Below are 19,122 nucleotides of genomic sequence, written 5' to 3'. Positions count from 1 at the left end.
ACCCTCTCACATATATGCAATTTTCATGTGTAACAAATACTTTTCTTCCAATTTTATGATATATACTTAACATACATCAGCAGTGCATAAGTTTAAGATGTATAGTATTATAATTTGACATCATGAAATCATCACAAAATATCCATGAGATGATGAATGTTTACTAATCTTGTTATAATTAGTAAACATCCATCATCTCATATAGATACAAAAAGTTTTTCCTTGTGATGAAAATTCTTGGTAGTAAATCCTAACAACTTTCATATGTAACACAGTATTAACTGTCACATCCCTAGGACTTCTTTTTTTAATTGAAGGATAATTACTTTACAGAATTTTGCTGTTTTCTGTCAAACTTCAACATGAATCAGCCATAGGTATACATATAGCCCCTCCCTTTTAAACCTCCCTCCCCATCCCACCCTTCTAGGTTGATACAGAGCCACTGTTTGAGTTTCCTGAGCCATACAGCAAATTCCCATTGGCTATCTAGTTTACATATGGTAATGTAAGTTTCCATGTTACTCTTTCCATACATCTCACCCTCTCCTCCCCTCTCTCCACGTCCAGAAGTTCATTCTCTATGTCTGTTTCTCCACTGCTGCTGCCCTGTAAATAAATTCTTCAGTACCATTTTTCTAGATTCCGTACATATGCATTAGAATATGTATTTATCTTTCTCTTTCTGACTTACTTCACTCTGTTTAATAGGTTCTAGGTTCATTCACCTCATTAGAACTGACCCAAAGGTATTCCTTTTTATGGCTGAGTACTGTTCCATTGTGAAATATGTACCACAACTTCTTTATCCATTCATCTGTCAGTGGACATCTAGGTTGCTTCCATGTTCTAGCTATAATAAATAATAGTCCTGCAATGAACAATGGGATACATGTCTCTTTCCCATGTATCTAGCTATTATGAATAATAGTCCTGCAATGAACAGTCCTGCAATGAACAATGGGATACATGTGTCTCTTTCAATTTTGGTTTTCTCAGGGTATATGCCTAGCAGTGGGATTGCTGGGTCATATGGTAGTTTTATTCCTCGTTTTTTTAAGGAATCTCCATATAATCTTCCATAGTAGCTGTATCAATTTACATTCCCACCAACAGTGAAAAAGCATTCCCTTTTCTCCACACCCTCTCCAGCATTTATTGTTTGTATACCTTTAGATGATGGCCATTCTGACCGGTGTAAGGTGGTATCTCATTGTAGTTTTGATTTGCGTTTCTCTAATAATGAGTGATGTTGAGCATCTTTTCATGTGCTTGTTAGCCATCTATATGCCTTTTTTGGAGAAATGTCTTTAGGTCTTCTCCCCACTTTTTGATTGAGTTGTTTGTTTTTCTGGCATTGAGTTGTCTGAGCTGCTTGTATATTTTGGAAATTAATCCTTTGTCAGTTATCTCATTTGCTATTTTCTCCCATTCTGAGGGTTGTCTTTTCACCTTGCTTATAGTTTCCTTTGCTGTGCAAAAAGCTTTTAAGTTTAATCAGGTTCCTTAGGACTTCTTTTTCTGATAACTGGAAGTTTCTACTTTTTCATTGCCTTCATCCAATTCCTCTTCCTTCTCCCCTCCACCTCCAGTAACCACAAATTTGATCTGTGGTTTATTCTTGAAATATAGTTAACCTATTATTAAATGTTAGTTCCTATTACACAACAGTGATTTGATAATTCTAAACATTTCAAAAGGATTACTACAATAAGTGATTATGACCTATCACCATACAAAGATACTACATAATTATTGAATATATCCCATATCGTACATTTCATGACTGTGACTCATTTATTTTGCAACTGGAAGTTTGTACCTGTTAATATCCCTTACCTATTTCTCTCCCTTCCATATCCTCAACCCATCTGGCAATCCAAAATTAAATTTTAGTTTTTCCAAACATGGAAATTTACATTATCATGTGTAAAATAGATAGCCAGTGGGAATTTGCTGCACAACTCAAGGAACTCAAACTGGGGCTCCATAACAACCTAGAGGCGTGGGAAGGAAGGTGGGAGGGGGGTTCAAGAGGGAGGGGATACATATACATATGTATGCCTATGACTGATTCATGTTGATGTTTAGAAGACACCAAGACAATTCTGTAAAACAATTTTCCTTTAATTTTAAAAATAAATTTTAAAAGTTTTAGTTTCTTCTGTTGATCTGACTCATGTCAATTTAATTCCTAGCCTAGAGAGAACCTAAAAGGGTAGAGGGAGAGTTCTTCCTTCCTGACAGGTCTCAGTCTTAGAGATCTCTTCTCACTCTCCAACGATAAGGAAACCTCTCTGTTTGGTTGGAGGATGGGGTAAAAGAAACAATATAGTACATTTCTGCAAAGATCTTTAAAAGTCCACCCCCTCAAACAACCAATCAAGGCACTGCACGTTAAGGAAGGGATGAAGACACTCCTCTCACACCTCACAATTCAAAAAGTGGACAGGTCAGAAAGAGGATCGAGGTTACACTAAATCCACCATCCACCAAGGAAAAGCAGCCAAGATGCAGGTTACCATGATGACCATCACTCTGGAGGTTGAACCCCCGGATACAACAGAAAATGTAAAGACCAGGATCCAGGATAAGGAATTTCCTTCTGATCAAAGACTTCTCTTTGCTGGCAAGCAACTGGAAGACGGACTCTGACTTCAACATCCAAAGGAGGCCACTCTTCATCTTGTGTGGTGGTGCTAAGAGAGAATCTTACACCACTCCGAAAAGAATGAGGGAAAGAAGGTTAAGCTGGCTGTCCCAAAATACCGTAAGGTAGATGAGAATGGTAAAAATAAGCCACCTTCCGAGGGAGTGCCCTTCAGATGAATGTGGGTGCTGGCTTTTATGGCCAGTCACTTTGACAGATGCTATTGTGGCCTATGTGGTCTGATCTGCTGTTTCAAGAAACCAGAAAACAAGTAATTTTACACTGGTTAACAAAAGACATGAACTAACAGGCTAAAAAAAAGATTACACAAAAGAAACGCAGTATGCAGGGTTGGTGACGAGTGTTCTAGATTAGGAACTGGGCTTGTTCTCTCCTCACTGCTATCACCGGCCTTATGCCCGGTCCACCTGAAAGCCCAAGGGACTGGAAATGTAAGGGACTGCAATGACACGGGGGACGTCCCTGGTGGTCCAGTGGTTAAGACTCTGTGCCTTCACTGCAGGGGACAGAGGTTCGATCCCTGGTTTGGGGAACTAGGATCCAGCATGCTGTGCAGCATGACCATAAATTTTTTTTTAAAAAAGATACTCTTCCTACCATACTAATTACCTTCAAAGAACTAGGAGCCCTAGAGTTCAACAAATGAGTGAAGAGGACATTTTAAAAAACCCAAAGTACATTTAAGTGTTTCATCTTCTTAGTGTAGTTAGACATCACTCACTTCAACTGGGAACTCACACAAGAGTTTTTTCTTCCCTGGCACAACAGGCCAGCCTCAATTTAAAAAAATTATTTGCTGAAGCAGCCTCAGGGGAAGAGGCAAGGAAAAAAGACCACAGCTACGTTTTTAGATAAGACAGAACTTACTCACTGAAGGAAGAGTACTTTTCTTCAGGAGTTTTTCAAGATGACCGAAAAGAACGAACAGTTCCCCGGTTCATCCGAACATGTTGCCTGGGCTTCAGCGACGGGGGTTTGCTTGTCTGAATGGACATAAGTGATTCAGGGAGAGGACTTTAAAAATACTTCTGTTTACCTAATGGAACTCAGTATTCGGAACGCTCGTCTCTCTTCTTTCCTGGTTCACTCACCACACACAGGAGCCGAGATCACTTGCTCAGGAAGAAGGGGAGCAAGACACTGCCACATACCAGTACTCTTATTTTTCCCTTTCACCCAAGCACATGTATTTGGCAATGCTCTTTGCAAACATCTAAAGCATTCTAAAACTACATAAGGTGAATAACCACCATCAGTGAATTCACCAATCCTAATAATGAATGGCCTGCCTTCTTTGACAAAAAATTTCTGCACCAAAATTCAGAAACTCAAATCTAGTTTCCATCACATAACACCCATGTTTAAGGACTTAGAGGGGGAGAGTCTTACCATTTATCTGAAAAATACATCTTGTAGGTGACTATTTTCAAGCCTCTGGACTTTCTCAGTCACACTCATATCCCATACCCATCATTTTTTATCGGTGTCTTCAGCTCTGTTTCAGTCACACTTCCATCACACTCACCTTGCTCAGTCCCATCCAAGCACCCATGCTGAAGCCTCCACCATCACCCCCAGAGGACCCCACTCTTGTCTATGACTTAGCGCATGTCAGGCACTGAGATATTGGGATCCCCTTCCTCAAGGGAGGGGCTCTTCCTTCCCCCTCACATCGGGCGTAGGCGGCCTCAATTCATGTTGCAGAATAGTGAATAAATGTTGTCTCTCCACCTCTGAGACACTGATTCATACCCACTACTCTTTTCCCAGACTTGGAGCAGCTTCTCTATTGGAGTGGCTCCACACCAATCCTTCTTCTGTTACCACCACCACAAAACAGATACTTACTGAGCCTCTGTCAAAGCCAGGTGCTGCTGTCCAGCTGGAATAAAGCAACGAACCAAACATAAAAAACCCTGCCTACATGGAGCATACATTCGAAAAGGGGAGAAGTGATGCCCTGGACAGCTCACATTCAATTAGAACTTCAGTATAATTCAGTTGTTTTGATTCTACATTGAGTCAAATGACTGCCTGTGGTCTATCTACCAAGATTCCTGTGGTAGATATTCTGCAAAGACAGGTACCCCCAACTCCTCCTAAACCTGCAGACACAGGACTACTCCTCCCATTAAGAGGTAGAGTCTGTTTCCTCTCTACCTGAACTTGAGCTGCCCTGTGACTCAATCAACAGAATTATCAGAAGTGACGGCTGTGTCAACTCTGGGCCTAAGAAAGCTGACAGTTTCCACTGTCCAGGAAACCAGACACCACGTGAAGAAGCTCAGCCTATCCTGCTGGAGAGAAGGCCATGCAGACAGAAGGGCCCAAGGAGAAGAACTGTGGCACCCCAGGTGACAACCAGGACAAAGGCCACACGTGAGTGAAGCCACCTCCTACCTTCCAGCCACCAGGTGAATGCAGCCCCTTGAGTGAGCCCAGCAAACATCACTGGAGCAGAGACCACCACCTATGATGAATTTCTGAACTACAGCATCACAATCAGTAAAGTGGTGGTGGTTTTAAGCCACTAAATTTGGGAGTGGTTGTTAGGCAGCAATAGATAAGGGAGATCCTGCCTTCACGAGACAGTTCTTAGCCAGAGTCAGGATGGTATCTTCTACGTGTTTCTAGACCTTCATTATATAAACCATTACAGTTAGGCAAAAAGGAAATACGCAGCCAAGATCTGACAAGTGACTATTTTTTTGTTTTTTAAAACAGCTTTATTGGGTTAGAAATTACATACCCTAAAGTTCATCCACATGAAGCGTACAGTTTAAGGGCTTCAAGTCACCATCACAGAATCTAGCTTTAAAATCTTTTCATTGCCCCCAAAAAAGAAACCCCACAATCGCTAGCAGTCGCTCCCTATTTTCCACCAACCCCCAGCTCAGTCCTAGGCAACCACTGATCTACATTCTTTCTGTCTCCATGGATTTACGTATTCTAGACATTCTGTATAAATGGGATCATACGTTATATGGTCTTTTATGACTGCCTTCTTTTGCTTAGCATGATTTTTTTTTTAATTGGGGTATAGTTGCTCTAATGATGAGTGAATATTATAAAACTAAATGGGGGAGAGGATTCTGGAGAAGTCGCCAAAGTATAACACACCAGAATCTGTCTTCCCACCTAGCCAACTGCACTGGTGGAAGCTATTTAACTATTTTGGAACCTTGAATGCTTACACCTTCCAGGGGAAGGTAAGATGATAAACTGTGATGAACTGCAGTCAATTTTGGCTCTTAGCACAGTAGGAGCCACCCGTTCATCATTCCCAGACCCTTAGCAGACAACTGCACATGTGTTCCTGGAACCACTGCCCACAGCCTGTGGGAACTAGGGTGGGCATGAAGGACCCTGTGCTCCAGACACCGGGGGTCCCTGCTGTGACTGCCAATAACTGCTTCTGATCACAGAGGTGAGCAGCCACTGCGCCTCCCCTACCCTGTTGCAGTTCCCTTCCCTTCTACCCGAGAAGACTTCCAGGGGATTTGAAAGGCCAGGTCCCTTCTCCCCCTTCATTCTTCACTTTTTTCCCCTTTGGAGCCAGACATTAAAGACTAGGACATTTAAAAACAACTGCATATATGAAAAAAATTAGAAAGTGACTATGTGTGCCCTGAGAAAGGCTCAGAAAAGACCTGGGAAGACCTTTGGTTCCCATCTCAGGCTGATCCTCAGCAAAGGGACTCTGTACAACAATTAAAATCAAAAACAAACAATAAGAAAAACAAGCAAGCCCTAGGGAAAGGGGAAATCTGATTTCCAGAGTTACCACATTATTATACTCAAGAGTCCATTAAAATAAATCATAAGGCATGCAAAGGAACAGCAAAGTACGGCTCATTCAGAGAAAAAAAAAAATCAATAGATGCTGTCCCTAAAAAAGACATAATGGCTAATACACTAGACAAAGACTTCAAAGGAAATGTCTTAAAGATGCCCAACAGACTAAAGAAAGATATGGAAAAAGCCAAGAAAACAAAGTGTGAATGAAAGGAAATATCAATAAAATGACAGAACCAAAAGGAAGTTCTGGATGGAGCTCAAAAGTATATAGCTGAAATGAAAAGTTCCTTAGAAGGATTCAAAAGCAGATTTCAGTAGACAGAAGACTCCGCGAACTTGAAGATAAGACAATAGAAATTACTGAGTCTAAAGAAAAGAAAAAAGATGGAAGAAAAGCCAACAGAGCCTAAGGGAACTGTGGGACACCATTAAGAAGATCAACATAAGTATAGAGGAAGTCACAGAGGGAAAAGAGAGAAAGGGAAGAGAGAATACTTGAAGAAATAATGGCTGAAAACGTCCCAGATTTAATGAAATACAGACTACAAACATCCAAGGAGCTCTGTAGACTCCAAATAAGAACATAAAGAAACCCACACCAAGACACATTATAATCAAACTTTCAAAAGACAAGAGAGTCTTGAAAGCACAAGACACAAGTGACCCATCACACAAAGGGATCCTCAATAAGATTACCAGACTTCTTGCCAGAAAGTTCAGAAATAACAGCGGACAATGGGCTGATACTGCAAAGTGAAGAAAACAAATTATCAAATGAGAACTCTGTTTCTGGCAAAACTGTCCTTTAAGAGTGAGGGAGAAAGCAAGACTTCCCCAAACAATAGTTGAGAAAGTATGTAACCACCAGACCTGCCCTGCAAGAAATGCTCAAGTAGTCCTACAGGGTGAAATGAAAGGACACCAGACAGTGTTTTGAAGCCTATAGAGAAATACAAATCTCAATAAAGCTGAGTGTATCCACAATTACAGAAGCCCAGCATTATTGTAACAGTGGTCTGTAACTACATTCTTCTACATGATTTAAGAGACTAAAACATTTAAAGAAAAAACAACAGTACAAAAGCTAGTATTACTGTAATTTGGGTTTCTCACTCCAAATCTTCTTTTCTGTATAATTTTAGATCAGTGCATTTTTAAGGAATTATAAGTTCATTTTAGAGTGTATTATGTATAAAGACATTAGTTTTATGACATCAACAACCAAAGAGGGTGGGGACAAAGCTGTAAAGATTCACATTACTAAAATCAGAAATGAAAATAGGGACAGTAGCACTGGTTCTACAGATATAAAAGGGATAGATGTGAACAACTGGATGCCAACAAATCATATCTAGATGAAAGGGACAAATTGCTAGAACCACAAAAGCCACAAAGATTAAATTATGAAGAACTAAAAAATCTGGTTATTTCTATAGCCAATAAGGAGACTGAATCAATAATCAAAAATCCCCAAAGAAAAGCCTTGGACCTGATGGCTTGGCTGATGAATTCTACTAAACATTTAAAGAACTAACTCCAAAAGTTCTCAAACTTTTCTAAAAGACTGAAGAGGAGGGGATATTTTCAGACTCACTCAGAGGCCAGCATTACTTTGATACCAAAGCTGGATAAGGACACGGTAAGAAAACTGCAGCCCAATATTCCTTATGAACACTGATGCCAAAACCTTCAACAAAATGCAACCGAAGTCAGCAGCATATTAAAACGATTATATACCATGAACAAGTAGGATTTATTCCTGAAATGTAAGGATAGTTTAACAGACCAAAAAGGTAGTACACCATATCAACAGAATGAAGGAAGAATATCCACATGATCATCTTAATTGAGCAGAAAAAGAATTTGACAGAAATTCAACACCCTTTCATGATAAGAACATTCAAACTACAAACAGAAGGAAACTACTTCAACATAATAAAAGCTGTATGTGAAAACCCATGGAGATCATCATCTTCAATGGTTCAAGGCTGAAAGCATTTCCTCTAATATCAGGACCAAGGCAAGGATACCCACTTTCAGCATTTCAGCTCAACACAGTATTTGAGGTTCACTCAGAGCAATTAGGCTAGAAAAAGAAAGGCATCCAAATTGGAAAAGAAGTAAAATTCTCTTTGCAGATGATATGATCTTATATGTAGAAAATCCTAAAGATTCCAGACATACCAAAAAACTATTAAAACAAATTCATTAAAGTGGCAAAACACAAAAGCCAACACAGAAAAAAATTCAGTTTCATTTCTCTGTATATAACAATGAACAATTTAAAAAGGTAAAAAATTACAAAGACAATTCTGTTCACAGAAACAATTCTATACACAATAGTATCAAAAAGAATAAAATACTTAGGAGTCAGCCAATAGAAAGATTTGTACAATGATAATTACAAATATTGATAAAAAGAAATTAAGGCCATAAATAGAAACATCCCAAGATCATTAATTGGAAATCTTAACACTATTAAGATGTCCATACTACCCAAAGCTACTATAGATTCAATGCAATCCCTACCAAATCCCAATCATGATTTTTGCAGAAATAGGAAAAACAAAACAAAAAAACCCATCCTAAAATTCATATGGAATCTCAAAATGACCCCAAGTAGCCAAAACAATCTTGAAAAAGAATAAAACTGGAAGACATACTTCCTGAATTCAAAATTTACCACAAAGTTACAATAATCAAAGAAGTGTGGCATTAGTAAACAGACAGACATATACACAATGCAATCTACTAGAGGGCCCAGAAATAAAATCCTTGCATATATGGACAAATAATTTTTGATAAGGGTGCCAAAACTTCAGTGGGGAAAGGATATTCTTTTCAACAAATATTTCTGGGAAAAATGGATATCCACATGCATGAGAATGAAGCTGTATCTTTATCTAACACCATATACAACAATTAACTCAAAAAATGGATCAAGGACCTAAATATGAGCCCTAAAAGTATAAAACTCTTAGAAGAAAATATAGGACAAAAGCCTCCCAACAGTGGATTGGGCAATGATTTCTTAGATATGATACCAATGGCATAGTAAACAAAAGGAAAAAAATAGACAAATAGGTTGCTGGGAAAATTTTAAATGTTGTACATCAAAAGATACTATAAGAGTAAAACAGCAACCCACAGTATGGGAGAAAATATTTACAAATTATCTAATAAAGGAATAATATCCAGCATATATAACTCCTAAAGCTCGAACAATAAAACAACCCATTTAAAAATGGGCAAAGGACTTGAATAGACATTTCTCTAAAGATCTATGAATGGCCATGAAGTACACAAAAAGATGTTCAACACTACTAGTCATTCAGGAAAAGCAAATTGAAACTACCATGAGATGCCACCTCATACCCAGTGGGATGGCTACTATTGAAAAACCAGAAAATAAATATAGACAAAGACGTGGAGAAAGTAAAATTGTCCAGGCGCTATAGAAAACTGCTGGTAGTCCCTCCAAAAATTAGCAGTAGAATTGCGATCTGATCCAGCAATTCCACTTCCAGGTCTGTACTAAAAAGAAAAACCCGAGGAGGGTGTGGGGGAGCTGGCTTCATTCCCATATTCATAGCAGTGTTATTCACAATAACCAAAACAAAGAAGCAAGCCAGTGTCCACGGACTGAAAACTAGATAAAGAAAATGTGGCATGTATACATAATGGAATATCCTAAAAAGGAAGGAAATTCTGCAATACACTGCAATAATCTTGAGGACGTTCTGCTAATTAAGCCTTTTTGTATTTGCCAAAAATACCAAAAGGCAAATAGTGTCTGATTCCACTTATATGAGGTACTTCAGGTAGTCAAAAAATCATGAGGAAAGAAGGTAGAACGGTGGTTACCAGGGGATGTGGGTAGGGGGAAAATGAGAGTTACTGTTTAGTGGGTATAGAGTTGCAGTTTTATAAGATGAAAAGAATTATGGAGATAGAAAGAGGTCATGATTACACAACAATGTGAATATATTTAATACCACAGAACTGTGTGTTTAAAGATGGCTAATATGGCAAATTTTATTGTTTTAAAACAAAAAAAAAATTTAACTTAAATTGGATATCTATAAGCATGGAAGCAGAGAAGGCAATGGCACCCCACTCCAGTACTCTTGCCTGGAAAATTCCATGGACAGAGGAGTCTGGTAGGCTGCAGTCCATGGGGTCGCTAAGAGTCGAACACGACTGAACGACTTCACTTTCACTTTTTACTTTCATGCATTGGAGGAGGAAATGGCAACCCATTCCAGTGTTCTTACCTGGAGAATCCCAGGGACGGGGGAGCCTGGTGGGCTACCATCTCTGGGGTTGCACAGAGTCGGACACGACTGAAGCGACTCAGCAGCAGCAGCAAGCATGGAAGAGACCTAGAGCATTTTATTTTTTGGACAGAGGACTCAAATCATTTTTTACTGCATATTCTGTTAGTTAAATGTTGACCATGTCTCTTCTATATTATTAATTATACACAAATATTACTAAATTAATGCATTATGTACATTAAGAAATACCTTCAATAATAAGCTTAAGTAACCTTCCCTGGTGGCTCAGACAGTAAAGGCGTCTGTCTACAATGCGGGAGACCCGGGTTCGAGCCCTGGGTTGGGAAGATCCCCTGGAGAAGGAAATGGCAATCCACTCCAGTACTATTGCCTGGAAAATCCCATGGACAGAGGAGCCTGGTAGGCTGCAGTCTATGGGGTTGCAAAGAGTCGGATATGACTGAGCGACTTCACTTAAGTGTTTATATACTTATGTTTGAATAAACATGCGAGTCCTACTGCAATCTGTTAGCTATGCATGCAACTCACCTCGGGGACAACTGCTTCAGGGTAAACCAGTTTCTATGTTATTCTCTTATTTCTTCTTCCAACTCTCTCCCCTTGGCCTTTGTACTCTAAACTATTTCAGTTTTCTTCCTCTCAATGTTTTCCTTCAGCAGTTCCACTTTCTGCTTTCACCTTTTAAATACGGGCTTTGGTGTCTGGGCTTCTGCTCTTTCAAATACACCCTCCCTTGGCAAATTCACCTTACTAACAAATCGCCAGGTTTGTCAACTTGTCTGCTCTCTGAATTAGCCTGCAACCTGAACATTTACACCTGAGTCAAAAATCTCACCACTAGTGTATCATCTAGCCCCTCACCCACACTGCCCAACAAAACTCTCCAATTTGCTTATCTACCTTCTGCTGAATCACCCAATGTAACTATACATCTGGAGCCAACTCAAAACACTTTCTAACAGCTCTACTTAGAAATTCTGCTGGAATTAGGCTAAAACTGACTTCCTTGTAACTTTCACATTGGGTCCAGTTTGGGCTTCTGAGGTCTCACAAAATACCATCACTGCATGCATGCGTGCTTAGCCACTCAGTTGTGTCTTTGTGACCTTGTGGTTCCGACTCAGGGATCGAATCCGCGTCTTCTGTGTCTCTAGCACTGCAGGCAGATTTTTTATCCACTAAGCCAACGGGGACTACCCACACTCAAAGTGAAGTGAAGTCACTCAGTCGTGTCTGACTCTTTGCGACCCCATAGACTGCAGCCTACCAGGCTCCTCTGTCAATGGGATTTTCCAGGCAATAGTACTGGAGTGGATTGCCATTTCCTTCTCCAGGGGATCTTCCCAACCTAGGGCTCAAACCCGGGTCTCCTGCATTGTAGACAGACGCTTTACCATCTGAGCTACCCACACTCAAATCTAAAGCAAATGCACCATTTTTGTCATCTTTAGGTTTCAGTGGCAAGACATGAGGACCTTTTCCAAGTAAAACAGGGCAGCTGGAACCTCACAGCTAATCTGTGTCCTATAAACCAAAACAGGCACTGAACACGTCAGGTGAGTGAATCAGGACAAGCGCAGAATAACGTCCAGGACTCAGACCCAGTTCAGCGGGCATAAGAAACTATGGGTTTCCAAGGTGACGGATGATACAAAGTCTGAGGCCTCTCAGTTGGTTTAGTTCAGTTCAGTCGCTCAGTCGTGTCCGACTCTTTGCGACCCCATGAATCGCAGCACACAAGGCCTCCCTGTCCATCACCAACTCCTGGAGTTCACTCAGACTCACGTCCATTGAGTCAGTGATGCCATCCAGCCATCTCACCCTCTGTCGTCCCCTTCTCCTCCTGCCCCCAATCCCTCCCAGCATCACAGTCTTTTCCAATGAGTCAACTCTTTGCATGAGGTGGCCAAAGTACTGGAGTTTCAACTCTAGCATCATTCCCTCCAAAGAAATCCCAGGGCTGATCTCCTTCAGAATGGACTGGTTGGATCTCCTTGCAGTCCAAGGGACTCTCAAGAGTCTTCTCCAACACCACAGTTCAAAGGCATCAATTCTTTGGCGCTCAGCCTTCTTCACAGTCCAACTCTCACATCCATACATGACCACAGGAAAAACCATAGCCTTGACTAGATGGACCTTTGTTGGCAAAGTAATGTCTCTGCTTTTGAATATGCTATCTAGGTTGGTCATAACATTCCATGCTTATTCTCTGCTTAGAGAACCAGGCAAGTCCTCCATGCTCCCAATTCTGCTTTTACGACTGTCCCTTGTTCAGTCATGTTCAGTCACGACATGTTGTGAACTGATAACACTGTAGCTTAAAAAGCTTTTTCATCAATCTGATCTAGTAATTTAAAACCAAAACAAAGACACTATTGTGGAATAAGCCATTAAGTGCTTACTTAAACACTAGGCGCTTCTGGGTACTGATGACTTGGTCATGACATTGGAGGAATTGATGACTAGAAGGAATATGACTAAGAGTAGTCAGTGAGAACCCAAGGAAGAATCTGAAGTGGTACAGAGTGGCACATTAGCCAAGAATATACCCAGAGAATACCAAAGAGAACACACATGAGACTGGTCTTCCAGCCTGTCTTGGGTCATTCACACAGAAGCAAGGGACCAGAAAGACTTCTGATATCTAACTCTGATGATGAGAACTGGGAGGAAAAATAACTTGTGTGTTCTCCATAATGTTTTAAGAAGAATTGACTGTATCAGACAAACTATGTAAATACAGAAGAGGAGTCCTAAATAAGTTAAACATGAGGGTGAGAAGAGGAAAATCATGTAGAAAGAAAAAAAAAAACACAACAAACTATTAAAATTCTTCTGAGGGGAAAAAAAAGACAAAACAATTAGAGCAATTCAGAATTCTCAAGGTCTGCCAAGATTTCCTACACAAAGCAAGAATTTTGTCCACTTGCTGTAGAAAAGAAAGATCTTTCTCTTTTACATTTTTACGTGTTAGAAAATGTTAGCAAAATTCAGTCTTTCAGTCCTTAACAAAGACTAAAATGTAGTCACACAATTACATTTAAGTTATATTGTGGACTTGAACTGTCAAAGAAAGAATATTTCGTGAACTTTTTATACATACTTCTTTAAAATCACTAATAACATCAATTTTTTTTTTCCCTGCAAAAATTTTGAACACATATTTGGAGCCACTGCTATAGCTTAAAATATTGGAATTCCGTTAATGGTTACTGGGAACTATGATAATAGAAATTATTTTTACTAGTGTTTCTCTGAATTCTATTCATTTATAACACTTTCTATAGTCATGCTACTCTTCAGCTTTCTTAAATTGGCCCATTTAGCCTTGGCTGTCCCACTAATTATATAAGCTTTTTGAATCCTGACTTTATTTTTTGGGGCTCCAAAATCACTGTAGATGGTGACTGCAGCCATGAAATTAAAAGATGCTTACTCCTTGGAAGGAAAGTTATGACCAACCTAGACAGCATATTAAAAATCAGAGACATTGCTTTGCCGACAAAGGTCCATCTACTCAAAGTTTTGGTTTTTCCAGTAGTCACGTATGGATGTGAGAGTTGGACTATAAAGAAAGCTGAGCACTGAAGAATTGATGCGTTTGAACTGTGGTGTTGGAGATGACTCTTGAGAGTCCTTTGGACTGCGAGATCAAACCAGTCTATCCTAAAGGAGATCAGTCCTGAGTATTCATTGGGATGACTGATGTTGAAGCTGAAACTCCAGTACTTTGGCCACCTGATGCAAAGAGCTGACTCATTTGAAAAGACCCTGATGCTGGGAAAGATTGAGGGCAGGAGGAGAAGGGAACGACAGAGGACAAGATGGTTGGATGGCATCACCGATTCAATAGACATGAGTTTGGGTAAACTCAGGGAATTGGTGAGGGACAGGGAGGCCTGGTGTGTTGCAGTCCATGGAGTCGCCAAGAGTCGGACATCACTGAGCAACTGAACTGAATCTCTAAAATCTCTTGTCTTCATTCTTTACCTATAATGTACATTTGTTTATTTACTCATTCAACAAATATTTACTGAACAACTACTGCCAGTCAACAGCATTCTCATAAAACTTACAACCCAAGTGCTATATAAAATGGAAAGGTTAGACTGAGATGTTATTGTCCCTTTAAGATCTAAAATTTCATTATATAAAAGATCACCTACATTTACCATTTTAATTGATCAAAAAAGCAGAAACAAAAACTTGGCATTAATAAGAAACAGAAATATTTAGACCACACCCAAGCAAGGTCTGCTTCAATCCTGGGTACAAATTTCTAGCTCTATCACAAGTTCCTGTCTAAACAAAGTCAATGTCTGTGTTGATCAAACAGTGGGTCACAAATATATGAATCTTTGCAAATTATGAAAAAGCTGGGAAATGATTAAATAGTACATTGTAAATTGGATAGTTATTTAAACCTACAAAGCTCAGGTTTGAGGAACGGTTTTTTTACAGTTAGTTTCTGAGTTCATTTAGAGAAGATCTTCTATAACTTAGGTTCGTTTAAGGTTAATTTTTTATCATTCAAAAGTTCACACTACAGTATAAGTTTACAGAATACAGTACCAATCACAGAAGTGTACTGCAACTCAGTCGCTGAGTTTAAACACATGTTCTTCAAACACTCATCTGAAATATCAAAGTACTGTCATCTAATTCAGAATAATAAACATTCATATATACCAGTAGAAACACGCTTGTTTCCAGCTGTTTACAAGTCCCAGAGTCGTAACTAACACACTGTTGAAAACAATTCCTTGTAATCTAAAGGCCCTAAAGCCACAAACAATACACTACTAATCAAAGCTTCACAGCCTTGATTACTCAGGGGAGTGCAGCCACCCACCAAAAAGCCCAAAGAGAAGCGAGCTTATCTTTCCCACAAATTGGTAATGTTTTTCCTCTTTTCTGCCAAATTCTTGAAGAAGGGACACACTGCACATACAAAGATTCAATAAAAAGAATCCTAATATTTCCTGTTCCTGACATGTAACCAGACTCATTTAGCTAACATGTATTGTATACTTCACTATGGCAGGCTCTAGGCTAACCCTCTGAAAGACATGGCCCCTGTCTTCCAGGAAAGTTAAGTTCTAGAGGGATAGAGCAGTATGAACAAATAACTAGTGTGATAAATACTGTGAAAGAACAGTAACAATGTTAAAAGACTTAGAGGAGAATTTTACCTAATACAAGAAGGGAAAGAACACCACCTCTTGAGAAAGTAACATTTAATGCGGTATCTGAAGGACGCTGCTTATCTTAAATTTTTTCTCTGCATATTTGCACAGATATTTATTTTTGGTCAAATAAGTTACACATTTAAAAACATCCTATTTTGGAACTATAGTCGGCTGGTATATTTAAAATACAAGAAAGGCACGTAAGCTTACCTGGTTGCCTTCTGCCATCACCAGGTAAATATCACACCTTGGCTAGACTGCCTGTCCCCAGGGAGGATGAGACTCCTGAAACAGAGCTAGGTCACACCAATTGTCCCAGCCAAAACCAACAGATAGCCAAACTCCCGAAGTCAGCAGAGCCCCCAAACCAACCACCCTAGAAATGTTTTGTACGAATACTTATTGTGAGCAACTGATGTTTCTCAGTCATCTGCCATGCAGCATTACTATGGCAACAGATAACTTATACACAAGATCTTTAAAAATTACTATTCCTGTATCTTTTCTCTGGAAACTACTGAAGGATATGTCCTCCCAAGAGAAATGAGTAAACCAAGAAAGACTCTGATTTGGGATCCAGAAGTGAAGGATTTAAACATAGGAAAAAAGATAATTTTTAGGTTAATTTGTGAAGGGAAGATTCAGAGCAACAGGCTGCTACAGTTCTATAGTTACTGTTGGCAATTCTAGGACAAATGCTTCCAAAACAACCTAAAGAACGAATATATAACCCAATGTGTGTCAGAATCCTGGCAAGGAGTATGAGGATAGTAAGTTAGTTATGTGAAGAAGAATAAGCAAACAAAAAAAATGAGAATTATGGCAAATTCCAGGAAAAAAAAAACCTAAGATGTGATCATAACATATAACCTGGCTCATATAGAAAAACTTTCATGTTTACAATAATGTATACACTACACATTTGACATGAGAAGCTAGAGAACAATTCCCCGAGAAAGTGACATTTGTGAAGACAACTGAAAGCATGTTTTAACAACTTAAAAACATTTTTAAATTTTGGACAATTATACTGGGAGGATAGGGGTAAAGGGTGTGTGTGCTGGAGGGAGAAAGAAGTTTAAGAAAAGTAGATCTGTATCTTTCAGTGTAGACAGCCCTCAAATAAGATCTAAAACTGAAATATAAAAGACAGTGATTTAACCATAGATTTTTAAAATATCAAATTTAATAGCATAAGAAACAGCTAGAAAGTAGTCAAATCTGGGGAGTTGGGAGGAGACAGAAGGCTGCTATTTTTGAATCATAAGCCCAGTGTCTTTTGAAGCTATTATTTTAATAAAAATTAAAATTTTCACCAATTTTTAACCTCATTTGCCTTACTTCCATTCTCCCCAAATTTCTATTTCTAGATGCCTTATGTCTATTACAACTAGAACTATTTCCTGAATTCGTTTATTCATTCAACTATTTACTGGGAAGCTATTAATGTCCACTGTTTCTGATAAGCAATTAACAAAAAACTAAGTCTAGTGGGGACACACAAAATATTTTAGATATATTAAACATACAGATAGGCCAAGAATTAAGTGGTAAGAAGAAAAGTAATGCAAAATACACAGATGGATGTGTGCATGCTCAGTCACGTCTGACTCTCCACAACTCTATGTACTGTAGCTCCCCAGGCTCCTGTCCATGAAATTTTTCCAGCATTTATATATGTTGGTGGCATTTAAGCAGACATCTGGAGTTAATAAGGGAGAAGTCCATGCAGATATGTGGCAAAAGAACGGAGGAGGTGGGAAAGCAGCTAATGCAAAGGCCCTAAGATGTACATGCGCTTAGCATGTTCAAAGACAAGTTGGAAAACCAGCTATTTAGGGCCTTATGTGCATTTAAGTACTTTTGCTATTACTCTGCATGAGCTAATGAACCATGGGTCTTCAAATGAGTTACAGCAATAGGAGTTAACTTTTACTCTTTAAAAGATCACTTGCTGGTGTACAATCACTTGCCAAAAAAAAAAAACTGGCAATATATGCTAAGGCTTATAGATAGATATATATATATACTATATGTTAAGGCTGAGACAATATACACTAACACTGGACTTTCCAGGTGGCGTGGCAAAGAATCTGCCTGCGATGCAGGAGACCCTGGTTCAATTCCTGGGTCGGGAAGATCCCCTGGAAAAGGAAATGGTAACCCACTCCAGTCTTCTTGCCTGGGAAATCCCATGGACAGAAGAGCCTGGTGGGCTACAGTCCGTGGGGTCGCAAAGAGTCAGACATGACTGAGCATACACACCATGAGGCTAGTACATACTGAATCAAAAATCTCACTCCTAGGTATATCCCCATCATAAATTTATACATAAATGTATACATGTATTTCTCAAAAGCCAGGTACTAGAACATTCATAGCAGCATGATTTATAACAGCCAAACACTGGGAACTATCTGAAAGTCCATCAATAGTAGAACAGATCAATAAATTGTGGTGTGTATGTGTTAGTCGCTTAGTCGTATCTGACTCTTTGCAAGCCCATGGACTGTACCCCACCAGGCTCCTCTCCTTCCATGGGATTCTCCAGGCAAGAATATGGGAGTGGGTTGCCATTTCCTTCTCCAGGGATCTTCCTAACCCAGGGATCAAACCTGGGTCTCCCACACTGCAGGCAGGTTCTTTACTGTCTGCACCACCAAGAAAGCCCTAATAAATTGTGGTATATTAACACAAAGGGGACGACAGAAGATGAGATGGTTGGATGGCATCACAAACTCGATGGACATGCGTTTGAGCAAGCTCTGGGAATTGGTGATGGACAGGGAAGCCCGGCATGCTGCAGTCCATGGGGTTGCCAAGAGTCGGACACAACTGAGCGACTGAACTGAACACAACTGAATAGTTCCCAGCAATGAGAAGAAACCAAATTTCATGCACCATTGTGGATGGATCTCACACACATAATGTTGCATAAAAGACAGACTCAACTTACACATTGTATGATTCCATTTACATGAAGTTTAACAACAGACTAGACTAACCTGTGCTCTTAGACAGTGGTCATCCTTGGGGGATCAGTGTCTGCAGGTGGATGTGAGGAGTAGCTAGTCACATGCCAATTTCAGCTCTGGGTACGGCATACATAGATGTGATCAAGTTGTGAAAATTCACCACAAACCCATAATATGTGCAATTTTCTGTA

The 19,122-nt window shown here is 39.6% G+C and overlaps 1 protein-coding gene and 1 pseudogene across 3 annotated transcripts in view; one reads left to right on the top strand and one right to left on the bottom strand.

Moving 5' to 3' along the window:
• The window catches only part of CNNM2 (cyclin and CBS domain divalent metal cation transport mediator 2), a 185,179-nt gene that overhangs the window by 109,852 nt on the left and 56,205 nt on the right, over window positions 1-19,122 (bottom strand). The gene's annotated exons all lie outside the window — the stretch shown is intronic.
• LOC133239355 (ubiquitin-ribosomal protein eS31 fusion protein-like) lies at window positions 2,360-3,356 on the top strand (annotated as a pseudogene).

Source organism: Bos javanicus, chromosome 26 (assembly GCF_032452875.1).
Source record: "Bos javanicus breed banteng chromosome 26, ARS-OSU_banteng_1.0, whole genome shotgun sequence".
NCBI lineage: Eukaryota > Metazoa > Chordata > Mammalia > Artiodactyla > Bovidae > Bos > Bos javanicus.
Note: the sequence above shows the minus strand (reverse complement) of the source record. Positions and strands in the feature narration are given on the sequence as shown.